Source organism: Sardina pilchardus, chromosome 4 (assembly GCF_963854185.1).
Source record: "Sardina pilchardus chromosome 4, fSarPil1.1, whole genome shotgun sequence".
Classification (NCBI taxonomy): domain Eukaryota; kingdom Metazoa; phylum Chordata; class Actinopteri; order Clupeiformes; family Clupeidae; genus Sardina; species Sardina pilchardus.
The window spans coordinates 24,499,686-24,522,951 of NC_084997.1; the positions used below are offsets into that span (position 1 = coordinate 24,499,686).

Consider the following 23,266-nt stretch of genomic DNA (forward strand, 5'->3'; position numbering starts at 1 on the left):
TGGCAGTACCTAATGTGTGGATCATTGAAGACTGCTATGTTTGCTGTGGAGAGGAGGTGGCAAGGAGGTCCCTGAGCTCTAACCTGGGACTAAATGCAGGTGAAATGGCTTGGCTGGGATCGACTGAGGTGGCATAGCAATCCTTCTCCTTTTTGCCTAGTCCCTGAAGAGTGGATTTTGCCGCAGAGATGAAGCAGAACCTGTGTGATCTCCATCTGCGGCCCCCCCCCAGGTTAATCTGTCTACTAGGGGCAATGAATATTTTTTAAAATATTGTTGAATGTCTGAATCCAGTTGAATTCAGAAGGCAACCTGCATTTTGATGGCACTGAACTTGCACTTACAAATGGTTATGGAACTTTTCTAAGAGATGCTGTTGATATTGAACATTGGCACTCTACGCTTTTTTTGTCTAGAACTGATGGACTGTTACACCCTTTCCTTTACTTATGTCAAAACCAATGTCTGTTCATTAACAAAATTACTGTTGATGGCACTGAAGTTGAAAATAAAAACACAAATGTTTATGGGACTTTTCTGGTCAACTGTGACCTACATTTAACTTGTGTCAAACCAGTCTTGTCTATGCTGTCAAACATTTACGATTAAATTGCAGTGGGAGCAAAAACAATCAGTAGGTTCAATTAAAGACCCAGATGCGGAAGTACATTTGGATTTTTACTTATGTCTTGAGCATTACAGGCAAATAACACAATGTTGTAAGCTAGTAAATAGTCAGTATATAGACTGTTTTGCAAACTCAGATGTAAATAAGGTAATCATGAAGGGGTCTGCTGGTGAAAAGTCTTTGAAATCAGAAGTTGTCACTGGTTGAGAACTGTTAGGAGCCAGCTCCTCATGTTCAGCACCCACTGGATCACCTAAAGAGAAACTTGACACAGGCAAGAGTGGTAGATTGTTAATCATTGTTATAATCAAATTATTTGAATTACACTCCAATGTGGGACATACCAGTCTGTTCTTGTGTTGCATATATTGATTTGGCACACGCATATGTTACAGTACACTTTTGTTTCCTTGTGTCTAACCTATAACTGACAATGGTATGTTGACGGGGCCGGACCATTGGTCCGACATCCCATTAGTCCGACATCCCATTCGTCCGAAAATGAACCATTCAATAGAGATACCATTAGTCCGACATCTCATTACTCCGAAAAAAAGAGAACCATTGGTCCGACGTCCCATTAGTCCGACCATACACAGTAGAGATGCATGGATGACTTGAAACTGAAAGATGCAAAATTCGCAGAAAAGAGGAGACATCTTTTTTTGCAGCATTGTGTGTCTAACAACAGGTGGAAATGTGCTAGCCTGTTGTAACAATCAACCGTTTACCTTCGGCTGTGTTAATTAAACGCAGAAGGGTTTTTTTGAATGACTAAATATGAATGGCAATAAACAGATAATTCTGAGAATGAAGTAGGCTACAACGTAGACTACACATCTGAGTGCGTCTCTTGATTATAACAATGAAACAATGTCGCTTTCTTCGGTTTAACAGTAAAGGAAGACACACACCAAACAATAACCCAGGTCGTGCACAGCGGCGCTTTATATTCACACACAATTAAATGTCCCAAACAATCCCAAGCGTTGCAATTCCCCCTTTCATTCAGTCCCGAAAATAAACCTAAAAGTCCAAACTAAACGAAAGATGTCCTGTATTTTGCCAGGACCGCGCACAAGAGTCAATAATCCAATCCAGGAAAACTAAAGGGCCGCTGCCGACAAAACGTCCCGCAGCAATCAAAAAAATATAATGCTCAGAAAAAAGGGAAAACGCGATTGCTGTCTCTCTGCTAGACCAAGCAATATGAAAACACAGAAAAGCAATCGATCTCACCAAATCTGGTGAATGCACCAGCAGTCCCCGAATTCGGCTTTTTCTCTTCGTGCGCCCTCTGTTTGGTAACGCAACGGTCCAAACTGCGCACAGCGTTTAACTAATGTGAAAGTACGTTTCCTCGGTATTGTTGTTAGTTTCAAACTCAAAGGAAAACATTTACAAACACTCGTTGCCGCAGCACTGAGTAGGCTAGGCCTACTGGCGCCACAGATTCAAAATCTCACACGCACTTGCTACCCTCTTCAGACCGCCCCCATCATAGCGCATTCGGGTAAGGTGCGCGGGTGCGCGTGCATATAAAAAAAATACATAGAAATAAGTAGGCTACATATACATACAATGATATTACATGAGAACAGAGTTATTATATGCAATTAAACAATGTAATATTTAAGAAATGGCACCTAAACCAATGTGGCAGTGTGTTGTGCGACATTTTGGGAAGCCAGGACTATGCACAAATTAAAACGAGTTTCTGGAGTGAAACTTTGAATTTAGTCAGACCTGTGTGATAGAAGAATATGGCAAGGCTCTATTTCTAGCTCATATCGAGAAGAACGCACGATGGAAATAACTGTGACTAACTGTGGATAACTTGTAGCCTAGAACATAAAGGTAAGAGTTCATTGTCCTATACGTTTAGCTATGTTGGAATGTAGGCTAATTTGTGGTTTTGTATACGACTGAAACACGTTTGCTTCGATGTTCGTTTGCAAAAATATAAAACACATCTCATGCTAGATGAAGTTCATCGCGGGATGTGAGCCTGGGTCACCTGCATGACAGTCACGCACCCATCCACTAGCCTATGTCCCTGCTATTGAAATCATACTACAAATAGCGTCACATCACTCTAACTGTAAACAGTGGTAGACGGAGTTTTTAGGAAATAGACCAAAGTCTGGATTTGTTTATGTATTGTATGGTCGGACTAATGAGATGTCGGACCAATGGGCTTCTTTTTTTCGGACCAATGGGATGTCGGACTAATGGGATCTCTGGTCAATGGTTCATTTTCGGACTAATGAGATGTCGGACTTATGGGATGTCGGACCAATGATACGGAACCATGTTGACTAGATGTCGCTCGTTATCACAGCTCCCGTGTTCAAAGTATACAGTCAGGTTCATAGCGGTTCACCTCAGCAAGCCGAAAGCAAGCCGTTTAATGTGAGGATTGAGAAATCTTCGTCTTCACAAACGTTTTGATCTTAAATGCAACAACCGAGGCTGTAAATTGACAACAGATTAAGTATTCCCTAAAGGTTTTTTGAAGAAAACACATATGTTACCCTTACACAGTCTGTTTGTTGATTACAGCTAACTCAAGTACCTGGGGCTAGTAACATTAACATGAAGCTAACTCACAACACTACATTTCTTAAATGAATGTTTGTGGGTGCTTCTGCCATTAGGTTTCAACAATAAGCAAATTAGTTCATTACTTCCCTAACGTTACACTTACGTGGGGATTTCCGATAGTAAGCCAGCATGTTTGCGGTAGGTTAAACCAGAGACATACCACAGACGCTGTCCTGGCGATTTATGCTAACGTTAGCTTGCTACTGATGCTAAATAGTGCTAACGTTCACATAAGCTAGCAGCTACGTGAAATAATAGTGGAATGTCACTTACCGGAAAACTAGAGTGATGTCCTCTTCTGGTGTCGGTTAGTACAGTTAATAGCAGAGATATTTCAATAAAAATGTTCAGAAAGGATACGGCGATGAAGATTCAGGATCACGGCTGAGACGTCCACTCGGCTGGCAACGTCAACCTCGACATTGGTCAGCTGTCAATCAAGTTGACGACGTCATTAATTTTTTGTATCCAAATGCGATCTAAACTAACGAGTTAGAAAAAAATTCACCCCCCTCACAGTTGTCAGGGACCGGGAAACTACCGAAAAATACAATAAAAGTCCATGGGACCAGGCTTTAAAAACACGAATTTACGCCGTGAAAACGGACATTTTAACATGGGCGTCTATGGAAATTTGCTCTGTTTTGGGACAGTCCCCAGCGGATTTTCGAGGTATTGCAGTTTTTCGAACTTCCGGGTAGGCTTCATTGTTCAGTTTAGAATGTTGCCGCTTGAGTACAAATCATCGCAAAGTTCTCACGTAGCAGTCTAGTCTCACGTAGCGTAGAGTAAACTCCCAACTTCTAGATTCGACTGGAACTTCACGGATGGGATTCAAGTGGTGCTACATGAGAACTTTGCGCCTAGCTAGCGGTGCTTCGTCGGCGATGAGGCTGAATATAGTTCCAAGTAAAGATCTGCCCAGGTAATAGTCTCGTTCGATTTTGCATTATGATTTGTACTCGTTTTGAACACACGGCTCCCAAGATATATTTAGAAAAAAATGTAGACGTCTCGGTCACTTTTTTGGAGGACGTGCTCACTGACACCCTTCATCTACAGCAACTGTGCTAAGCTAAAGCTAAAATCGCTGCTCCCAAAGCAGGAGAATGCCCGGATGGATTTTAACCGGGTTTTTTTCACTGTTCTAACTCTGGGGGTGACCGAGACTAGCTTAATTTCATTTTTGGGTGGCGTATTCCTTTAAGGTTCTCCTAAGAAGGCAGTTAAGAACACGTCTGGGAAACACCCGTATCTTACCGCTCCTTCTTAGCGATTCCTTCTTTGGAGCCTTCTTAAGTCCTTAAGAAAGATTGCATTTGGGAAACGTGGCCATTGCAAGTTTTCATGGTGATCATCGGCGCAGCTGTAGCTGATTGTGAAAGCCGATTGAAAATACATAAGTTTAGAACGAACGTTTCAACTATGTTTGCCATGGTGGACAAAAAACACTCAAATAAAAGCCTAAATAACTGTAGCGCATAATGGACACTGCTCTATCCTAAATAATTTTCGAGGTTCGCCATTTGGTAATATGACCTATCCTACTGACAATAATTTAGATTGAGCACAACTAAAGTTGCACAAAGGCATAATACAGTCCTAAGCCTATAGCCTGTCCAATTAATAGCATATTGAAGATGTGCAAAACCAGCATTTGCGTGCGTGCTTGCCGGTGAGGTGTAGCCTACAAAAATGAGCATAACATCTGGTTAAGTATGTGTGACCTTGTGAACTTTGACCTGACTACGCCACCTGATGCCTCACACACCAAGATATACTTTACAAGCGTTAACTGCTAAATACCCAATCTAGGCAAACAGGTTCATACAAATACACAGTATATGAACTGGACAGAGACATGCTTTTAGTGGAAAAATAACAGCACTTTATTAATAAATAACACAGTTTAAAACAGTCACTCCGTCATACTGGAGGCACAATTTGTGCCAGGAAACAGATTGGCCTAAAGGGGGAGACACGGTATTGGCTGCTACCAGGGACAATGTAATTGCAAGGCAACAGAACAATAATGCTAGGCTATCAAGGAAGGTTACCTGTCCGGAATAAGCGTGAAGATCACCACCGGTGCTCTGGACTCTGGTGCCTACAGTCAAAGGCATACACACACACACGCACACACATAGGCACGACCACTACAAGCAAGTGATTCAATCAATATTGTGAGGTGCAGGTTACCACTACAATACGCGGTGCAGTACACAAAGACGGATCCATGAACTTCCCTTATGAGCCGCTGCTCTAATGCTCTGAAGGAGGACAAGGAGGGGGAGGTTGTTACCACCAGAACAGTAATACACAATTGGGACAAGATACTATAAAGCTTAAATCCGCCGCGAACTCTACGGGCGCCCGGCGCCGCCATCTTGGCTGCCGTCATAACTGCGTGTGTGACTTTTGTTTGTTCACTCATGGCAACAGTTGATATGGACGGACAACTCATGTTTTTAGCCTTCTCCCCTCTGAAAAAAAAAAAATCAGAGGAAAAAAATCAGTCATTGAAATAATGAGTAATTAAAATAACTGATTAAAAAAAAAAAAAAAATCACATAAATGTTCACGTAAAGGAGACAGGAGTGAACTCTGCGCATGTACAAGAGGAACGGAGGCGGGAAGCCGAGCCCATTTCGAACTTTGTTTGAAACACAGTCAGTCGAAGCCGTTGAAGAACAGCGTGAAGATGGAACCTACTGAGGTAAGTGAGTTTATGCCTATGATTTAGGAAGTAGAAATGTAACATTTTGATCGAGAGTCAGTTTTGCCAAAAACGAGACGAATGCTCTGAACACCATCAACAGTGCTATCAGAGATGATTAAAGCGGACAGCGGAGTAATCGAGGATCTGTGTTACCATGCTAACTTAACCTGTCCTCGGCTAGTTTTACTTGTGTGGAGAAAGTCTTCTGTGTTAATTACAGTGCATGAAAATGCACTGTACTGTTCTTCCTAGGCTTCTTATTACAGTGCATGAAAATGCACTGTACTGTTCTTCCTAGGCTTCTTATTACAGTGCATGAAAATGCACTGTACTGTTCTTCCTAGGCTTCTTCTTATTATTCCGCTTACCAAGTTCATGTTTTCTATTCAGCTTGAACCGTTTAACCTAGAAACTTCATTCAAACGTTGCAACGTAGGTCTTCAATAGGGGCATGCTGCTATGTATTTTTCAACTTTGTAACTTTTATACTTTTTAAACTATAAATTAAAAACTATTAAAAATTTCCCCATAGACTTAACATTGGCCTCTATGACATCACAATCGGGTCGTTGAGCAATTAGAATCTTATGCCAGGTGGCCAGCCCCACCTGCAGCAGCCCTCTCTCTCTCAGGCTTTAAGCATACAATCTCTCTGTGAAGACTACATATCCTGTTAACTGTTTCCTCTTTCCACAACTGTTTCAAAATAAAAGTCCTCACTGCAATAATACACTATTAAATCATTTCACCACTGAAACTACTCAACTATTTAACTGTTCAACCATTCCAACTGTCAGTTATCATCAACTATGCCTCCAGTCAACTAAATGAAACCTCCATGTACTTAGCAACCAACATAGCAACCATTAAAACTAAGCGTTTTTGACAGTTTCCATAGCAACCAACATGATTATACTACAGTAACTTCTTTATTCCTGATAGTGGGCACCGTGGATACCCTAGCAACTACTGTTTCAAAATAAAAGTCCTCACTAGCAAGATAGCATTGTTAGCATGGTTAACATAGTTAGCATTTTTAGCATAACTGCTAAAAATGATAAGCTAAGTTAGCTAATCAACATGGTTAGTATTGTTAACATAGTTAGCAATGTTAGCATAGTTAGCATTTTTAGCATTACTGCTAGAAATCATCAGCTAAGTTAACTTATCAACCTGGTTAGCATTGTTAGCATAGTCAACATTTTAGAATACCTGTTAGAAATCATTAGTTAAGTTAGAACAGGAATGTTTAAGCTTTAAAATGTCTACCTTAACACCATCAACTCTCTTTAAACTATGCAACCACCATGTTTACCCTAGCTACACCTTAGTAGCCATATCTACATTTTTTTGCATTTTCATGCACTGGTAATTCCTTGGAATTGCATTTCTGGTTGTTGTTGTTGTTGTTGTTGTTATTATTATGAATAATAATGATAGTAATATCTATTTATTTATTGACTGTCATTTGGCACAGAGTGGTCAACATTGTCGAGGCTCAGATGCCCAGGTTGTGCAATATGTTGGTATTTTAAAGTGAAAGGTAGGGGAAACGAGTTGTGTGTTTATGTGATTGTATTGTAGCGCCGAAGCTATGTACCCCCTTGTTGGACTATCCCCTGTGGTCCCTTGTGTCCCCTGGTTTCCCGGTCTGTGTGTGTGTGTGTGTGTCCCTCTTCCTCCTGTGTTATAGACTGTGTCAATAAGTTCTGATGGGTTTGTGTTTAATAATTATTTTTGGAAATTGGTTATGTAAGAAGTGACACTTCCAGCGTGTTTTTACCAGACACTGCCTTTGAGGTCTGGGATTCCTGTCATTTTTCTGTGTAACTGTTGCTTTTTCTAAAGCCTTTGCTCATTTGTCTTCTCAGCACATCAACTCTTAAGTGTGTCCCTGGAAGATCTACCATCAACTTCCAGAACTGCAACTGTTAGTACTGTCAGATGGTGAATGCTACTCAGGGTAAAAAAAAACATTTTCATCTCTAATATTTCAAGTTCTGTCTCAAAATGTGTTTGAAGCCATTATTCTAAGCTAAAGTAACTCCTGGATGACTTTGAAGAATCTGAACAGTGTACGGTTCACTATGTACTGAATTTTATTATTTCTAAGTGTTGTAGCAAGCAAAGTTGTTTTATTCTAACTTTGCTTTTTTGTCTTTTTTTTTTTTTTTTTGAAACAGCAAACACCATTGTTACACCACTTTGAAGGAGAGCGGTGGTCATTTGGTCCCCTCAGCTTCTCCCTTTCTCAGTGATCTGTTCATTGTGGCTGGGAGAATTGTGGGGCACTCTTTCCTTCATGGAGGACCCTGCTTGTCTGGACTCCGTGATGTGGTTGTCCATGTACTGCTTGGTGGGAGCCCAGACACGGCTACAGTAAATCTGGAGGACTGTGCAGACCTGGACATTAGAGAAACAATCAGGCTTGTATGTTTACATAGAAAATACTAATGTTTGATGTTATGTTGTGTTTTTATTTTGTTTTGTTGTTGTTTGTGTGTTGCCCCCAAAAGACTGTGGGTCTTTGATTTTATAATGATTTTAGAAAAACTGAGGAGTCAACTGGTGGACCCACTATTATGATTCTATAAACTTTTAACACACTGTCTAACCATTATTTATCTCTTTCATGCTCTCCATCTTCAAGCTGGAGGTGGAATCAAACCTATCAGCTGAAGAAATGGGAAGGGTACAGAACGTGGCCTCTTCCTGGGACCTCCCTCCGCTAACCACAACCAACAGGGCCCTTAAAGGTATACTATGCAGGATTGGCGATTTCATCGCCGGTTTCGCTTTCACTTTTCATTTTCGCTCGTTTTATGCTTGCATATTTCTCTGCAGAGCTTCCCCTACAGCTTTAGCGTGTGTATAGGCCTGTCACGATAACAAATTTTGCTGGACGATAAATTGTCCCAGAAATGATTGCGATAAACGATAATATTGCCGTTCTGAGATCATTTTTATCTAATATAATGATAATGGCATAATAATGCAGGTACACCTTTTCAAAGATCAATAACTTGTATTTCTAAAGAATAAGGAACTGGAATGGGAAGACATTTTTAAATATCCACAATAAATGAACAAAACAACCAAAAACAATAAATACAATGGACTCTCTCTGTTTAAGGGCCAGCAAATTAAAACGTGACATGCAACAGGGGGCGTGTAGAGTGACAGTTGCTAAGCCTTATGCACAGAACTAAATGTCATCATAGCTGATCAATTAGGCCTACGCAGTCAGCTAAACATTTGAAACTTGCGCAAAACGGCATGAACCCAGCATCTGCACGTCACATAAAACACAAATTAAAGCAATAAGTTAGTTGGTCATCGGATAATCCTACTGCAAAGCCTTTTCATAGGTATGCTACGTTTATGACATATAACGTTGATTACGAACACATTTCAACACCGCTGACAATTAGCTTACGACATTTTAACCGGAGCTGCCGGCTGTTTTGGAGAGGCAGTTAGAGCAATAACTGTACTGTACTGTTGGCCTGTGGACTGTCCCGGGACACCCAAGCACTGTCCCGGGACAGCTAAGCACTGTCCCGGGACACCCAGACACTGTCCCGAGACACTAGACACTGTCCCGGGACACCTAAGCACTGTCCCGGGACACCCAGACACTGTCCCGGGACACCCGATCACTGTCCCGAGACACTAGACACTGTCCCGGGACACCTAAGCACTGTCCCGTGACACCCAGACACTGTCCCGGGACACCCGAGCACTGTCCCAGGACACCCAAGCACTGTCCCGAGACACTAGACACTGTCCCGGGACACCTAAGCACTGTCCCGGGACACCCAGACACTGTCCCGGGACACCAAGCACTGTCCCGGGACACCCAGACACTGTCCCGGGACACCCAAACACTGTCCCGAGACACTAGACACTGTCCCGGGACACCCAGACACTGTCCCGGGACACCCAAACACTGTCCCGAGACACTAGACACTGTCCCGGGACACCTAAGCACTGTCCCGGAACACCCAGACACTGTCCCGGGACACCCGAGCACTGTCCCGGGACACCCGAGCACTCTAGTGTCTCGGGACAGTGCTCGGGTGTCTCGGGACAGTGTCTGGGTGTCCGGCTGTCCCGGGACACCCAAACACTGTCCCGAGACACTAGATACTGTCCCGGGACACCTACGCACTGTCCCGGGACACCCAAACACTGTCCCGAGACACTAGACACTGTCCCGGGACACCTAAGCACTGTCCCGGAACACCCAGACACTGTCCCGGGACACCCGAGCACTGTCCCGAGACACTAGACACTGTCCCGGGACACCCAAACACTGTCCCGAGACACTAGATACTGTCCTGGGACACCTAAGCACTGTCCCGGGACACCCAGACACTGTCCCGAGACACCCGAGCACTGTCCCGAGACACTAGACACTGTCCCGGGACACCCAAACACTGTCCCGAGACACTAGATACTGTCCCGGGACACCCAAGCACTGTCTCGGGACACCCAGACACTGTCCAAAATTAAGTGCATTTTTATGTAGGCCTCTAAGGGTTTTCTAAAAGCCCCTTCCCATAAAATGATAATTATTATATGTTTATTTGTATAGAACCCCTGGCGTGTAGTCATTGTATCTTTTCACTTTGTTTGCTGTATGTTTGCCTAAATTAATAATTAATTTGCATCAACAAACACGTCACTGATTTCAGAGGTTCCGTGCCCTCCCCCCATTTCTCCCAATGGTTTCTCCTTCATCACGCAACACGAAAGTTATCATAGTGACAGAACAGCTGACTGCAGAAGTGTCAGTGCGCCCGCCTCGGACGTTATCAGTCCATTGAATGGCCGTTATCAATCGTAATCAGCCTCATAGTTATGGGTTAGAAGGCGCCATCTCCACCTTCTAGCAGGTTCAGAAGGCTGTTATCACGCATTCGCATGGTTGACCACGATACAAACACATTAGGATCCCAGAATTCAATCAGAAATCAGAAACGGAAATTACCGAGCAGTGACGAAGTAAAACAAAGAATTCAAATCGGGGAAAGGAAGTGAGCTGCGTTTCGTTGCGTTGTTATTATATTGATTTGTGCATTTGCAAAACTGATGAAATCCGAAATAATATATAGCCTACGCCATATATTATTACCCTGCACCGTATTGTTTGGTTGCTCATCTGGTTTATTCAGGCTTTTAGGTCTAATAAATAAAATAACTTATAACTACTATTGATACTGTAACGTCCCGTGTCAATGACGAGACAGTTTATCACAAACCGGTACTTTTAATAATGACTGTTGTCGGCCACAGCCACGCCACAACTCTTGACATGTACATGATGTAGGAGCCCAACTCACACAAGTCTCCTCATAATCACCACACTGATTGCCCCCAAAACACACACATCACACCCCGGAAGGGGGTGGCACCCCAACCATTGGCCCAGGTAACAGAGCCTATCAGAACATCTAACACATTAACTGTGCCCACATACTTTTTAAGAACTTAGACACGCTACAATACTATGACATTCATTCAGATTATTATAGGGTGTTGCAGGGATTGATATGGTGCGTGCTGTGCTACAGTAAATACAAAATCCCAACACCCAAAAAACTACCACCACTCAAAAATATACGTCAGTCGTAACGGTGATGTCATCCTGACCTATGGTCTTCTCAAGCACAAAGAAGGGTGGAATAGCCTATAACTTATTACAGCTACATAGGTATGGGTTAGAAGGGGCCATCTCCACCTTCTAGCAGGTTCGGAAGGCTGGCCCCTTCTAACCCATACCTATGGGGCTGATTACGATTGATAATGCCAATTCAATGGAGGGATAACAGCCTTCTGAACCTGCAAGAAGGTGGAGATGGCCGTTAAGACTGACGTATATTTTTGAGTGTTGGTAGTTTTTTGGGTGTAATATAAGCATAGCTCATCTGAAGTAGCCTAAATCATTGTTGGAAAGCCTGAGGAGTGTAGATGTGATTTAAGCTGTAATACCCTTTGAACACTTGGGGTGTGAATGCGATTTAAGTTACAAGTTATATTCCTCCCTTCTGTGTGCTTGAGAGGACCATAGGTCAGGATGACATCACCATTACGACTATATTTTTGAGTGGTGGTAGTTTTTTGGGTGTTGGGATTTTGTATTTAGCATAGCAAGCACCATATCAATCCCTGCAACACCCTATAATAATATGAATGAATTTCATAGTATCAATAGTATTAGTTATAAATTATGTAGGCCTACCTTGCATTGACAGATTTGCCCAATTATGTAATGTTAATTCAACTTCATTGCTAGCAAAATTACCATGCAATCAAGCCATTTATTAGACATAAAAGCCTGAATAGACTAGCCTGGCAAGCCAAACTACACAGACATGTATAGTTTGGGGTCGGACCATTCACAGAGTTGAACCCTGTGGGTGGGATGAACAGTTGTCTTTCAAACTGCCTCTGCATGTAATAGGCCAGCATTTGTGACCAATCGTAGCCGGTCGGCAAAACGGCAAATACATCCTTCTTTAAAACGAATGACTTGAGTGCTTCTTTCTTCTAAAACTTCAAAGAAAAGCCCAAGTCTAACTCTTCCAAAGCGCTTCGTTAGCCTCATACAACTTTTGTTTTTCTGGTTGTGCGATACGGTCTCAAACCTAACTCGTCGAACGAGGACGCATGGTCCAGCCCCCTGGCGTCTTATCGGAAGCCGAAGGTGAGCTAAGGCGGGCTCAAGGACTCCGTACACAGATAGAGCGTGATTGTCTAGGCTGAACTCGAGCCTAGCGCAGGCTTGTCCTCAACGGTGCGACCCTAGACCACCCCGCTAGGCAAAAATATTTTTGGCCGCTAGGGTGCGTCTAGATTTCTAGGCAATGAATAAACCAGATGAGCAACCAAACAATACGGTGCTGGGTAATGTGGCGTAGTCTGTCATTTTTTCCCGATCTAAAGTTTTGCAAATGCACAATCAATATGAAATGCATGCATTTATAAACCAGATGAACAACCTGAATAAACCAGATGAGCAACCAAACAATACGGTGCAGGGTAATATATGGCTTAGGCTACCATTTTTTTCCCCCGATTTCATCAGTTTTGCAAATGCACAATTCAATATAATAACAACGCAACGAAACACAGCTCACTTCCTTTCCCCGATTTGAATTCTTCGTTTTACTTCGTCACTGCTCGGTAATTTCCGTTTCTGATTGGATTCTGGGATCCTAATGTGTTTGTATCGTGGTCAACCATGCGAATGCGTGATAACAGCCTTCTGAACCTGCTAGAAGGCGGAGATGGCGCCTTCTAACCCATAACTATGAGGCTGATTACAATTGATAACGCCCATTCAATGGACTGATAACATCCGAAGCGGGCGCACCACTGATACTTCTGCAGTCAGCTGTTCTGTCACTATGACAACTTTCGCGTTGCGTGATGGAAAAACCATTGGGAGAAATGGGGGGAGGGCACGGAACCTCTGAAATCAGTGACGTGTTTGTTGATGCAAATTAATTATTAATTTAGGCAAACATACAGCATACAAAGTGAAAAGATACAATGACTACACGCCAGGGGTTCTATACAAATAAACATAATAATTATAATTTTATGGGAAGGGGCTTTTAGAAAACCCTTATAGGCCTACATACAAATGTACTTAATTTTGTTTGGAAGAGAAATTAATCTAACTTAGGTGTCCCGGGACAGTGTCTGGGTGTCCCGGGACAGTGTCTTGGTGTCCCGGGACAGTGCTTAGGTGTCCCGGGACAGTGTCTAGTGTCTTCGGTCACACTTAGGTGCCAATGGAGTTTAGGTGTTAGCACTGTCGTAGGACAGCCTGGTATCAGTGTGGCAAGACAGCTTTCCGTAGAGGTGGATGTCTGGGAAAGTGGTTGGGAGTGGCAGGGCAGTGTCTTATGGCCGTGACAGTGAGGGTGTCCACGAACAGTACTTGGCTGTCCCAAGACGGCGTCTAGTCTTGGGACAGTGCTTGGGTGTCCCGGGACAGTGCTTAGGTGTCCCGGGACAGTGCTTGGGTGTCCCGGGACAGTGTCTGGGTGTCTCGGGACAGTGCTTAGGTGTCCCGGGACAGTGTCTAGTGTCTCGGGACAGTGTTTGGGTGTCCCGGGACAGTGTCTGGGTGTCCCGGGACAGTGCTTGGGTGTCCCGGGACAGTGTCTGGGTGTCTCGGGACAGTGCTTAGGTGTCCCGGGACAGTGTCTAGTGTCTCGGGACAGTGCTTAGGTGTCCCGGGACAGTGTCTAGTGTCCCGGGACAGTGTTTGGGTGTCCCGGGACAGTGTTTGGGTGTCCCGGGACAGTGTTTGGGTGTCCCGGGACAGTGTTTGGGTGTCCCGGGACAGTGCTTAGGTGTCCCGGGACAGTGTCTGGGTGTCCCGGGACAGTGCTTAGGTGTCCCGGGACAGTGTCTAGTGTCTCGGGACAGTGTTTGGGTGTCCCGGGACAGTGTCTGGGTGTCCCGGGACAGTGTCTGGGTGTCCCGGGACAGTGCTTAGGTGTCCCGGGACAGTGTCTGGGTGTCCCGGGACAGTGCTTAGGTGTCCCGGGACAGTGTCTAGTGTCTCGGGACAGTGTTTGGGTGTCCCGGGACAGTGCTTAGGTGTCCCGGGACAGTGCTTAGGTGTCCCGGGACAGTGGCTGGGTGTCCCGGGACAGTTCACAGGCCACCAGCAACAGTACAGTACAGTTCTTGCTCCCGGGACAGTGCTTGGGTGTCCCGAGACAGTGCTTAGGTGTCCCGGGACAGTGGCTGGGTGTCCCGGGACAGTTCACAGGCCACCAGCAACAGTACAGTACAGTTCTTGCTCCCACTGCTACTGGAGTTTTGGCTGATTCTTGAACTCTCAGCGGAGTGCAGACTTTGCGGAGTGTGTCTTTATCAGATGATGAAAAAACGTAGCTTATAAGCATGATTTTCTGAACTGCATTATCACTATTTTTACCCCCATACCTGTCAAGCTACAACAGAAAGCCTCTTCAGTGTGCTTAGGCCAATCGCCAAAGCTAGCCTGTTAATCAAATGAATGTAAGAAAGTAAAGTTGTCCGTCATGTTATTGAAAGATACATGTCTGACAACTGACTGACATGAGGGTTCACTCCTCGTTAGGCTGCGCTAATAGACCGTGAGCCAGGGCCTCAAATTATGGAAACCGTTACCGAAAAGGTGGCAAAGGCTACCATACCTTTCCTGAAAGCTTGGAATCTCAGCTTTCCAGTGATGTATGATGGCCATCTGACAAGAGTAGCTGTTTTGAGTTATGACACATAATGTAAACTATAGGTTGAAGAAATAATGCGTATAAATCAAGCAGAACACTGACCAATCTGATCATGATATTGGACATATAGGAATATTTTATATTGTTATGTTTGGTATCATTTTAAAGGGGAGACTCTGGGCTTTCATTTAAATCATTTAGTGAACATTTTGGATAAGTACAGCCAACCCTGGATCTCTTCAAACCTTTAATCACACACATTTTCCTGCCATTTCCGCCTAGGTCATCTTTTGTCTTTTAATCCTGTGGCACCAGGGAGCATCAGAGAAACACAATCCAAACACTGAAATACTGGCATGACCCTAAGGGTTCAGAAAATGTATCATTTACCCATGTTTACTGATTTGGAGGGGGTGATTTTCAGTCTTATACTGTATCAGACATGCCGTTTTTTCAAAGACAGAAACAGTAGTGTACTATTATCCCTAGACTAATTTGTTGATATGTCGAGTTGAAAGTCTGAGGTAAATATTTGTTAAAAAAGTTGTTGTTCTGCATTTTTAGATAGTTCAAAAGGTCCTTAATACATATTTTATACAATTTTAATACATATTTACATTAAAAAATGAATGCCTTGTTCTAAGGCAAGAAAATACTGGTAAATGGGGTACTTTTTTTTTTTTTTTTTTTAATATATCACCACAAAACTTTCCCAGTTTATCACAAAGATTAAGACAAGTATTGCTTGTATTGCAGGTTTTCTTAAAAGTAATGACTAAATATGCAAATGAGGATTAATTTCTGAAATAGGCTAGCCTGGGTGTTCCCGTCCTGCCTTGCGCTATGATTTCATTCATGCTGCTAAGGCAGTCTGGAAACTACCGCCCTAATTTTTGCCTGAGATAGGGGACCAATCACAGAACAGGGGGGAAAGCAAGACGATGATCAGCTATGCACAGATGCATTTGATAGACATCCGTGGTGCCCAATGAACGGATCTGGTCATTTTTTCAAATACAAAAAAATGAATGTCTGGTTGCCAGACCAAGTCTCATTTGAGAAGTGGTAGGTGCTAGCCAGGCTAAAAATAGGCGCTAATTTGGAGAAATGTTCAAACTTGACATGTATATATTGAGAGAGAATATGGCCCTTAGGAAGAGTATAATCAGTCTTGAAAAACCAACCGTTGGCGTTGGAGCTTCATGACAGGTTGTTGCAAAACAAATCCATCGAGATGTGAAGCATCTCAATTACGACCAGCCATGGTGACCTCTACCAACAGAGTTGGACTCCGATTCCTCTGTGCCTTCTTCTGTGAAGTCATTGCTATCTTGTCTTTTACCAAGCACTGATGAGAAGGAACAACGACTAAGAGACTCATTTGGCATGGATCTACTGTAGTGTATGCCATATCTCATGGCAAAGTGAAGACTTCCAAGCATATCCTTTTGACTTATGCTGTGAAGTCGCTTACTGGTAATGTCAATCTCATCAGAATATTACTAATACTAATAGATTTAGTCATTGTGTACCCTACAGTATGCTAGAGGAAATTGACATCTCATTATGCGTGCACAAGCTAGGACAGGATGGTGGGGTTACTCCAGACCAAGTGAAGCCATATGTGCCCACAGCTCTAGCCTGGGACAATATTGACAGGCTGAAAGAGCCACTTACAGGCCGTGGAACATCCCATAGGGTCAATGGTATAGCAGTGCAGCCTCGGATGTTAAGTCCTAGGTGTGGTCCTCCAACTAGATCCTATGTTGAGACAGATATCTGTGCTGATGCTTTGAAGAACTCCTTATGGTTGCAGACTGCACTCTGTCACAAATCAAAGCGTCCCTAGCTGGACAGGTTACAACATCTTAGCATCAAACTCTGTGGATGTTATTCCCAGTGTTTTCAGCTATCTGCCAACCATCAATGCCCCGGCCAGACTGATGGGAACTGTTCATGAGCTTCTCCTTCAAAGTAAAAAAAACTTCCTTACGCATTAGCATGTCAGCTGCCTTTTATCAGGCTCTCTACTGTAAAGTTACAGAAATTCTGTGGGCACATAGAGACAGGTTTCCCAACATTGTGCCAAGACTTGGAGTCTTCCACACCATCTGTATGTTCTTTGGAGTGATTGGGAAGTGCTTCCAGGCTGCAGGCCTAAGGAATATGCATTGAATCTGGAGCTGTGGCCGAGGGATCTGCAAGTGGTGTTAGTACAATAGATCTCTGAGATTCCATAAAATCATGTATGAATCCCTCCCTAAGCTAGTCTTGAATCAGTTTCACCAGTGGCTCACAAATAACCATCCTGATGCCCACGGTCTCCTAGATATCCTGCCCCTAGACTTGAGTGTCTTTTCTGAGGTTATATCATCAACCACTGTAGAAGTATCACTTGACTGTACAGTCTTCAGAAAGGTCCATCAGTACTTCTGTGAATTCCTGCAGCATCTCAGGTCTCAGCAAGGTCTACTGGCCAGCTTTTGGATGTCATATATTGACATGGTGGAGGTTGTACTAAACCTTGTGAGGGCATCATGTGAAGGAAACTGGGCATTGCACATGGCTAGCATTCAATCAATCATCCCCTGGACCTTTGCCTATGATAATCTGAATTACGCAAGGTCACTCACTGCTTACTACTCAGAGATGAGCCACATTGAACATGAGAAATCAGATCTTTACATCTTCTCTAGGCTTTTCGGCCTAGCTGAGTGCAACAAACACATTTGGCAGGGTTCTGATTGACCAGGCCCTAGAGGGACACTCAGACAGCTTGAGGCACAAAAGGGTTCAGCTTGAAGGCCCAGCTGCTGTCTCAAGATATTACATTTCTGCTGAGTACAAAAGCACTTACCTGTCTATATTGAAAAGTTCCCTGGGACTCCAACAAAGTGACTATTCTCACAAGGACCTTGGACAAAGCAGAATTGCCAAAGATGAACACATTACAAGCACTGTGGATCTGATGGATTCTAGTTGGATAAGTCCATTTGCAGGTGGTGAGTCCCTCATTTCTCTGTCTACTGGAAGTACAGCACCAGCAGATGTTGCTGAAGACCTCCTGAATGCACACACCATTGGCAATAATGCCTACAGAACCTTCTCTGCTAAGCGTGTTGAGAATAATCCTCCTGCAAAGCAGTTCCATGCACCACTCTCCAAGATGAAACTGAAAACGTTCTCCTAAATGCAGGGAAAGGCAGACATGCACAACTGGGAATAAAGAAGATATCCTCAAAGCTGATTATCGAATATTTGCTCAGATGGTAGCCTACTGACTGTAATAGATGGCATGGCACTTGTTCAGAAGTTGAACGGTGATGGCAAGACATTTGCTGATATTGCAGACTATGCCTTGTCCGCTGTGCAAGCTGAAGCAAGTCACAGCACCCGTGTTGACATTGTTTTTTATGTACACTATATTGCCAAATGTATTCGCTCACCTGCCTTGACTCACATACGAGTTGAAGTCAGGACTCTATGCAGGCCAGTCAAGTTCATCCACACCAAACTCTGCCATCCATACTTTTATGGACCTTGCTTTGTGCACTGGTGCACAGTCATGTTGGAACAGGAAGGGGCCACCCCCGAGCAGGGCTTGGTCCCTTAGTTCCAGTGAAAGGAACCCTGAATGCTTCAGAATTAACTAAGAGATTTTGGACAATTCCATGCTCCCAACTTTGTGGGATGTTTGGGGATGGCCACTTCCTGTTCCAACATGACTGGCCTGGACTGAGTCCTGACCTCAACCCAATAGAACACCTTTGGGATGAATTAGAGCGGATCCTGAGAACCAGACGCCTCGTCCAACCACAGTGTGTGACCTCACAAATGCGCTTCTGAAAGAATGGTCAAAAAATCCCATAAACACACTCCTAAACCTTCCCAGAAGAGTTGAAGCTGTTATAGCTGCAGAGTCGACCGATGTCATAATAAACCCTATGGATTAAGGATGGGATGTGACTGAAGTTCATATGTAAGTCAAGGTAGGTGAGCAAATACTTTGGGCAATATAGTGTATATAATGAGCCTTCTATCAAACACTTGGAGAGAATGGCCAGAGGTGCACTGCATGGCACAGTTCAACAATGTAAGAAATTCCTACAAAGCAACAAAACAAACCTTGCTACCTTCTTGCTCAAGGATTGGGGCAAAGAACAGTCTAGAACAAGATTTTGTTGAAAAGGTTCTGTACACTACAACCAAAGATTACAAGGTGACCCAACAGGGAGTGCACAAGGTAGCAGACCTGTCGTCCACTCATAAAGAGGCTGAAACCTGTATGCTACTCCATGCTTGCCATGCTTCAAGGACTGATCACAAACCTGTCATCCTTGTGACACTGATGTCTTGGTGATAAGCATGGCTACCAGAGACACACTCACATGTGGCCTGTTCCTGAGGACAGGGACAAAGAATCGCACCAGCTACATAAACATCAACTCACTTGTGGTCTGGGTTCACAGGTGTGTCAGGCTTTGCCTGGTTTACACGTATACACAGGCTGCGACACTGTAAGTGCATTTGCTGGCTGTGGTAAAGTGTCAGCCCTAAAACTTCTTCAGAAGAATGAAAACTTCTGTGAGACCTTTCAGAAGGTTGGGGCAGACTGGCAATGACACCTGAGTTGTATGCAGCCTTACAGGAGTTCACATGTCAAATGTACAGCTCCAAGTCCATAATCAGGCATTTACCTCCATGCTCAGATTCTCTCAGGAAGCACGGTCTCAGAGCTAACTATCAAGGTGCTATCTGGAGAAGATGCATCGAGAACAACCCTGAAGTTCCTTCCCCAGTTGAGCATGGGTGTTCTAGAGTGGACCAAGATGGTGACTTGCAGCTCTCCATAGACTGGTTCAATGTCTCCATTGGTCCACAAGCAGTACTTGAGTTGCTGTCCTGCTCATGCAAGAGGGACTGTGTCACTCCATCATGTCAGTGTGTTGCCAACAACTTTCCCTGCACTGACCTATGGCGTGCAAAAACCCGAAGGATGACTTTGCTGAACAATCGTATTCCTCTGATGAGGATTCCGACGAGGAGTTTGATTAGTGTTGTGGCCTTGAATGATGCAATCTGTGCGAAAATGTCATAAAATGTCATTGACCATGCCTAAAGGTCATGACCTTGACCTTTTACAGTAATGGCAATGTCATAATTGCGTTTACCACATCTCAAAATATAGGAATCCATGTCTCATTTGTTAATTGTTATGTGTTCTGCTTAATTTGTAATATTATTTCCTCAAACGCCATGTCTGATATAAGACTAAAAATCACCCCCTCCAAATCAGATAGTATGGGTAAATTATACATTTCCTGAATCCTTAGGGTCATGCCAGTATTTCAGTGATTGGATTGTGTTTCTCTGATGCTCCCTGGTGCCACAGGATTAAAAGACAAAAGATGACTTAGGCGGAAATGGCAGGAAAATGTGTGTGATTAAAGGTTTGAAGAGCTCCAGGGTTGGCTGTAGGGGAGCGCCGGGTCAATTGAGACACTTTTCAGTTAAACGATCTTTTCAAAGATTACGTTATGTACACAAACATTTTTATCATGTGATCAACAACTCACATGTGTTGTGTCTTAGTTACAAGTGTAATTTAACACATATGTTGGATGATCGCGCTGTTTTCAAACTTTGAACGTAAGTTGACATTTGTCTCAAATGGCCCACCTATGCGTGTCGTTTGAGACACATAGGAGGGGCAATTAATACAGCATGTTTTAAACAGAAACTACTGACCTTACTCACGTTTTTATGAAGCATATCGGACAACATACTAGTGTACTCGTCATCCCGAAAATGTCACATTATTTCTCGCAATATAACTAGGTCAAACAAATATTTTTGTCCCGTGCGTAACTTCTGATCAAAAAAAAATCTACCGCATGTAATATTTGTTTCCCTTACTTCGCTGAATATCTGTGGATTCATGTCATACACATGTTTTGTTCATTCAAAATATATGTTGTTCATTCAAACAAGTTGTTGTTAACTCAAATCAGTTGTTGTTCCTCGCAAAACAGTTATTAATTCGGTGATTTATACAGATATTGATCGTGTAATGTGGCCACATCCGGGTTATAGCGTTAGGGACATTTAAACAGCTGTACCAATTGAACCTCCAGCGACTACTGACACTTAAACCTGTTTTGCTTCTAACAGACCTGCAAACCCCTCAGCGTAAAAAAGGTGACAGTGTCCGACGGGGGGGGACACTGTCACCTGTCACTGCTCGTTTTGTTATGTATTACTATATTATTATATATCACACATATACTGTACATGTATGATGTATGTAAACACAAGCACACACACACACACACACACAGGGGAGAGTATTTGAACCCATGCTTGACTAAAAAGAGGAATAGAAAATAATCTTCATGCCTTAATTAAAAAAAAGAAATGAGTAAAAATCAAGGATTTTCTTCAAAAAATGAAGAATGTATCGTAAATAAATACATGTTCTTACTTTAATACAGGGGGCATACAGTAAGTAGGCCTGTTTTGACCCCTACAGTGGGTACGGGTTGAGAATGCACCTTCTCCCGCGGGACTCCCGAAGAGATCCCGCAGGCCGTCAAGACGATTTTTTTCGAGCCTAAGGCAATGTACCCAAACAACCACCAGGTGGCAGAAAGTTTCATCCCGCATTTCAAAATGATGAAGACCGCATATCCGTCAATAGTCGACTCCTTAATCTCATTTAATCATTACAATGAAGGTGATGACTGGCGAAATTATTCAAACAACGTTTCAATGAACCATTGTTGAAATGAATGAAAATGGTTATAGAAAATCGCCTACAGCCTAACGCCGACACAGCTGATTCTTTGATTGATTCTAAGCTGTTTTGATGTAGGGGATGGGTAAACTGGCGCGCTACAAACATGCTACCAATCAAATGTAATATTAGTAGGACTAGCCTACTTAGACACTTTAGTCATAGGCAACGTTGCCATGTTAATTTGGGCTAGAAGTGCTTGCTTGTGGTGGCGCTCCTGTCCGCTGCTTCTCCCGAATTGTGTGGCAAATTTGTCAGCAATCAGCTTAAATGTCAAATCATATTTATTTCTCTTTGTCGCCATGGTATTGGGGGAAACGCGGAGAAACGAGATGGTCAGTCCTCGTATTTTTTCTTCGCGTTTCGTTATAAGAAATATATAAGTAATAGTTAGTCTTCTTCCGTATTGAACAGATAGGCTACGGGACGCTCTTTGTTCCGTATTTTAAGGAACTACTCAATGCACACACACTACAATGAAAAACACACAAAAAAATCACTAAACATATAGCCTACAACCTAATGACACTTTAATGCAGCGTTTCTCAAACTATGGGCCGCGAAACGTGGAGACTGCTGCTGGTCCGCGAGACATGGGGTGAAATTAGGTCCGGTGATCTGATAATTTGCTGCGCAATTGACCAAGCAACCGCGGACCGACAGAAAAAGAAAGCAAACGTTGCGGCGGAAATGCTTCCTAATTTGATGTGTTTAAACATACAGACATACAATTAGGTGTGTCTGTTATTATGATAATTTTCGAGCATAACTGCTTGTCCATAGCTCAGTGACAGGTGTTAATAGCCTTGCCATAAGCACTGCTGCAGGTGCTTCTTTTATTATGCGGTTAGAGCATATAAGCGCTTACTCATATAGACTATAACTCAGGGACAGGTGCAAAACCACCAACTGGGATGGATCGAAGGGCAAGCAAGCACAGAAAGTTTCCTACGATGGGGAGAAGTGGCCGCAAGGACTGCATCGATAAGATCAACGAATACAGTAATGTTTTACAACCCAGCTGGTATCCGCTGTTCATTCCGACATATCCCCACTCGGCGGTAGGCCTAGGCCTATTTAACTTTTTTTTTTTCAAACAACGTGCCATTCCGACATGAGGTCATTAATAGGCTATTAATGTCATAACTATTAGGCTATCATTAGGCTTACTATGCATGGCTGTAGGCAGCTATGAGGCCACTGAGATCTGGACCTCATCGGTTTTGTGAAAGCCGATTGGAAATACTTAAGTTTAGAGCGAACGTTTCAACTATGTTTGCCAT

At 43.3% G+C, this 23,266-nt stretch overlaps 1 protein-coding gene across 4 annotated transcripts in view; it reads left to right on the forward strand.

The window, feature by feature from the left end:
• LOC134078666 (heat shock 70 kDa protein 12B-like) overlaps nucleotides 1-23,266 on the forward strand; it is a 61,881-nt gene that overhangs the window by 24,205 nt on the left and 14,410 nt on the right. For 2 of the 4 annotated variants that reach the window (XR_009938846.1, XR_009938845.1), the window contains exons 2-4: nucleotides 7-7,914; nucleotides 8,135-8,381; nucleotides 8,602-8,707. The exons of 1 other annotated variant lie outside the window; for it this stretch is intronic. The gene's annotated coding sequence lies outside the window, so the exon portion shown is untranslated. The remainder of the gene's footprint in view (nucleotides 1-6; nucleotides 7,915-8,134; nucleotides 8,382-8,601; nucleotides 8,708-23,266) is intronic. One more of the 4 variants, XR_009938847.1, reaches the window with a different exon arrangement.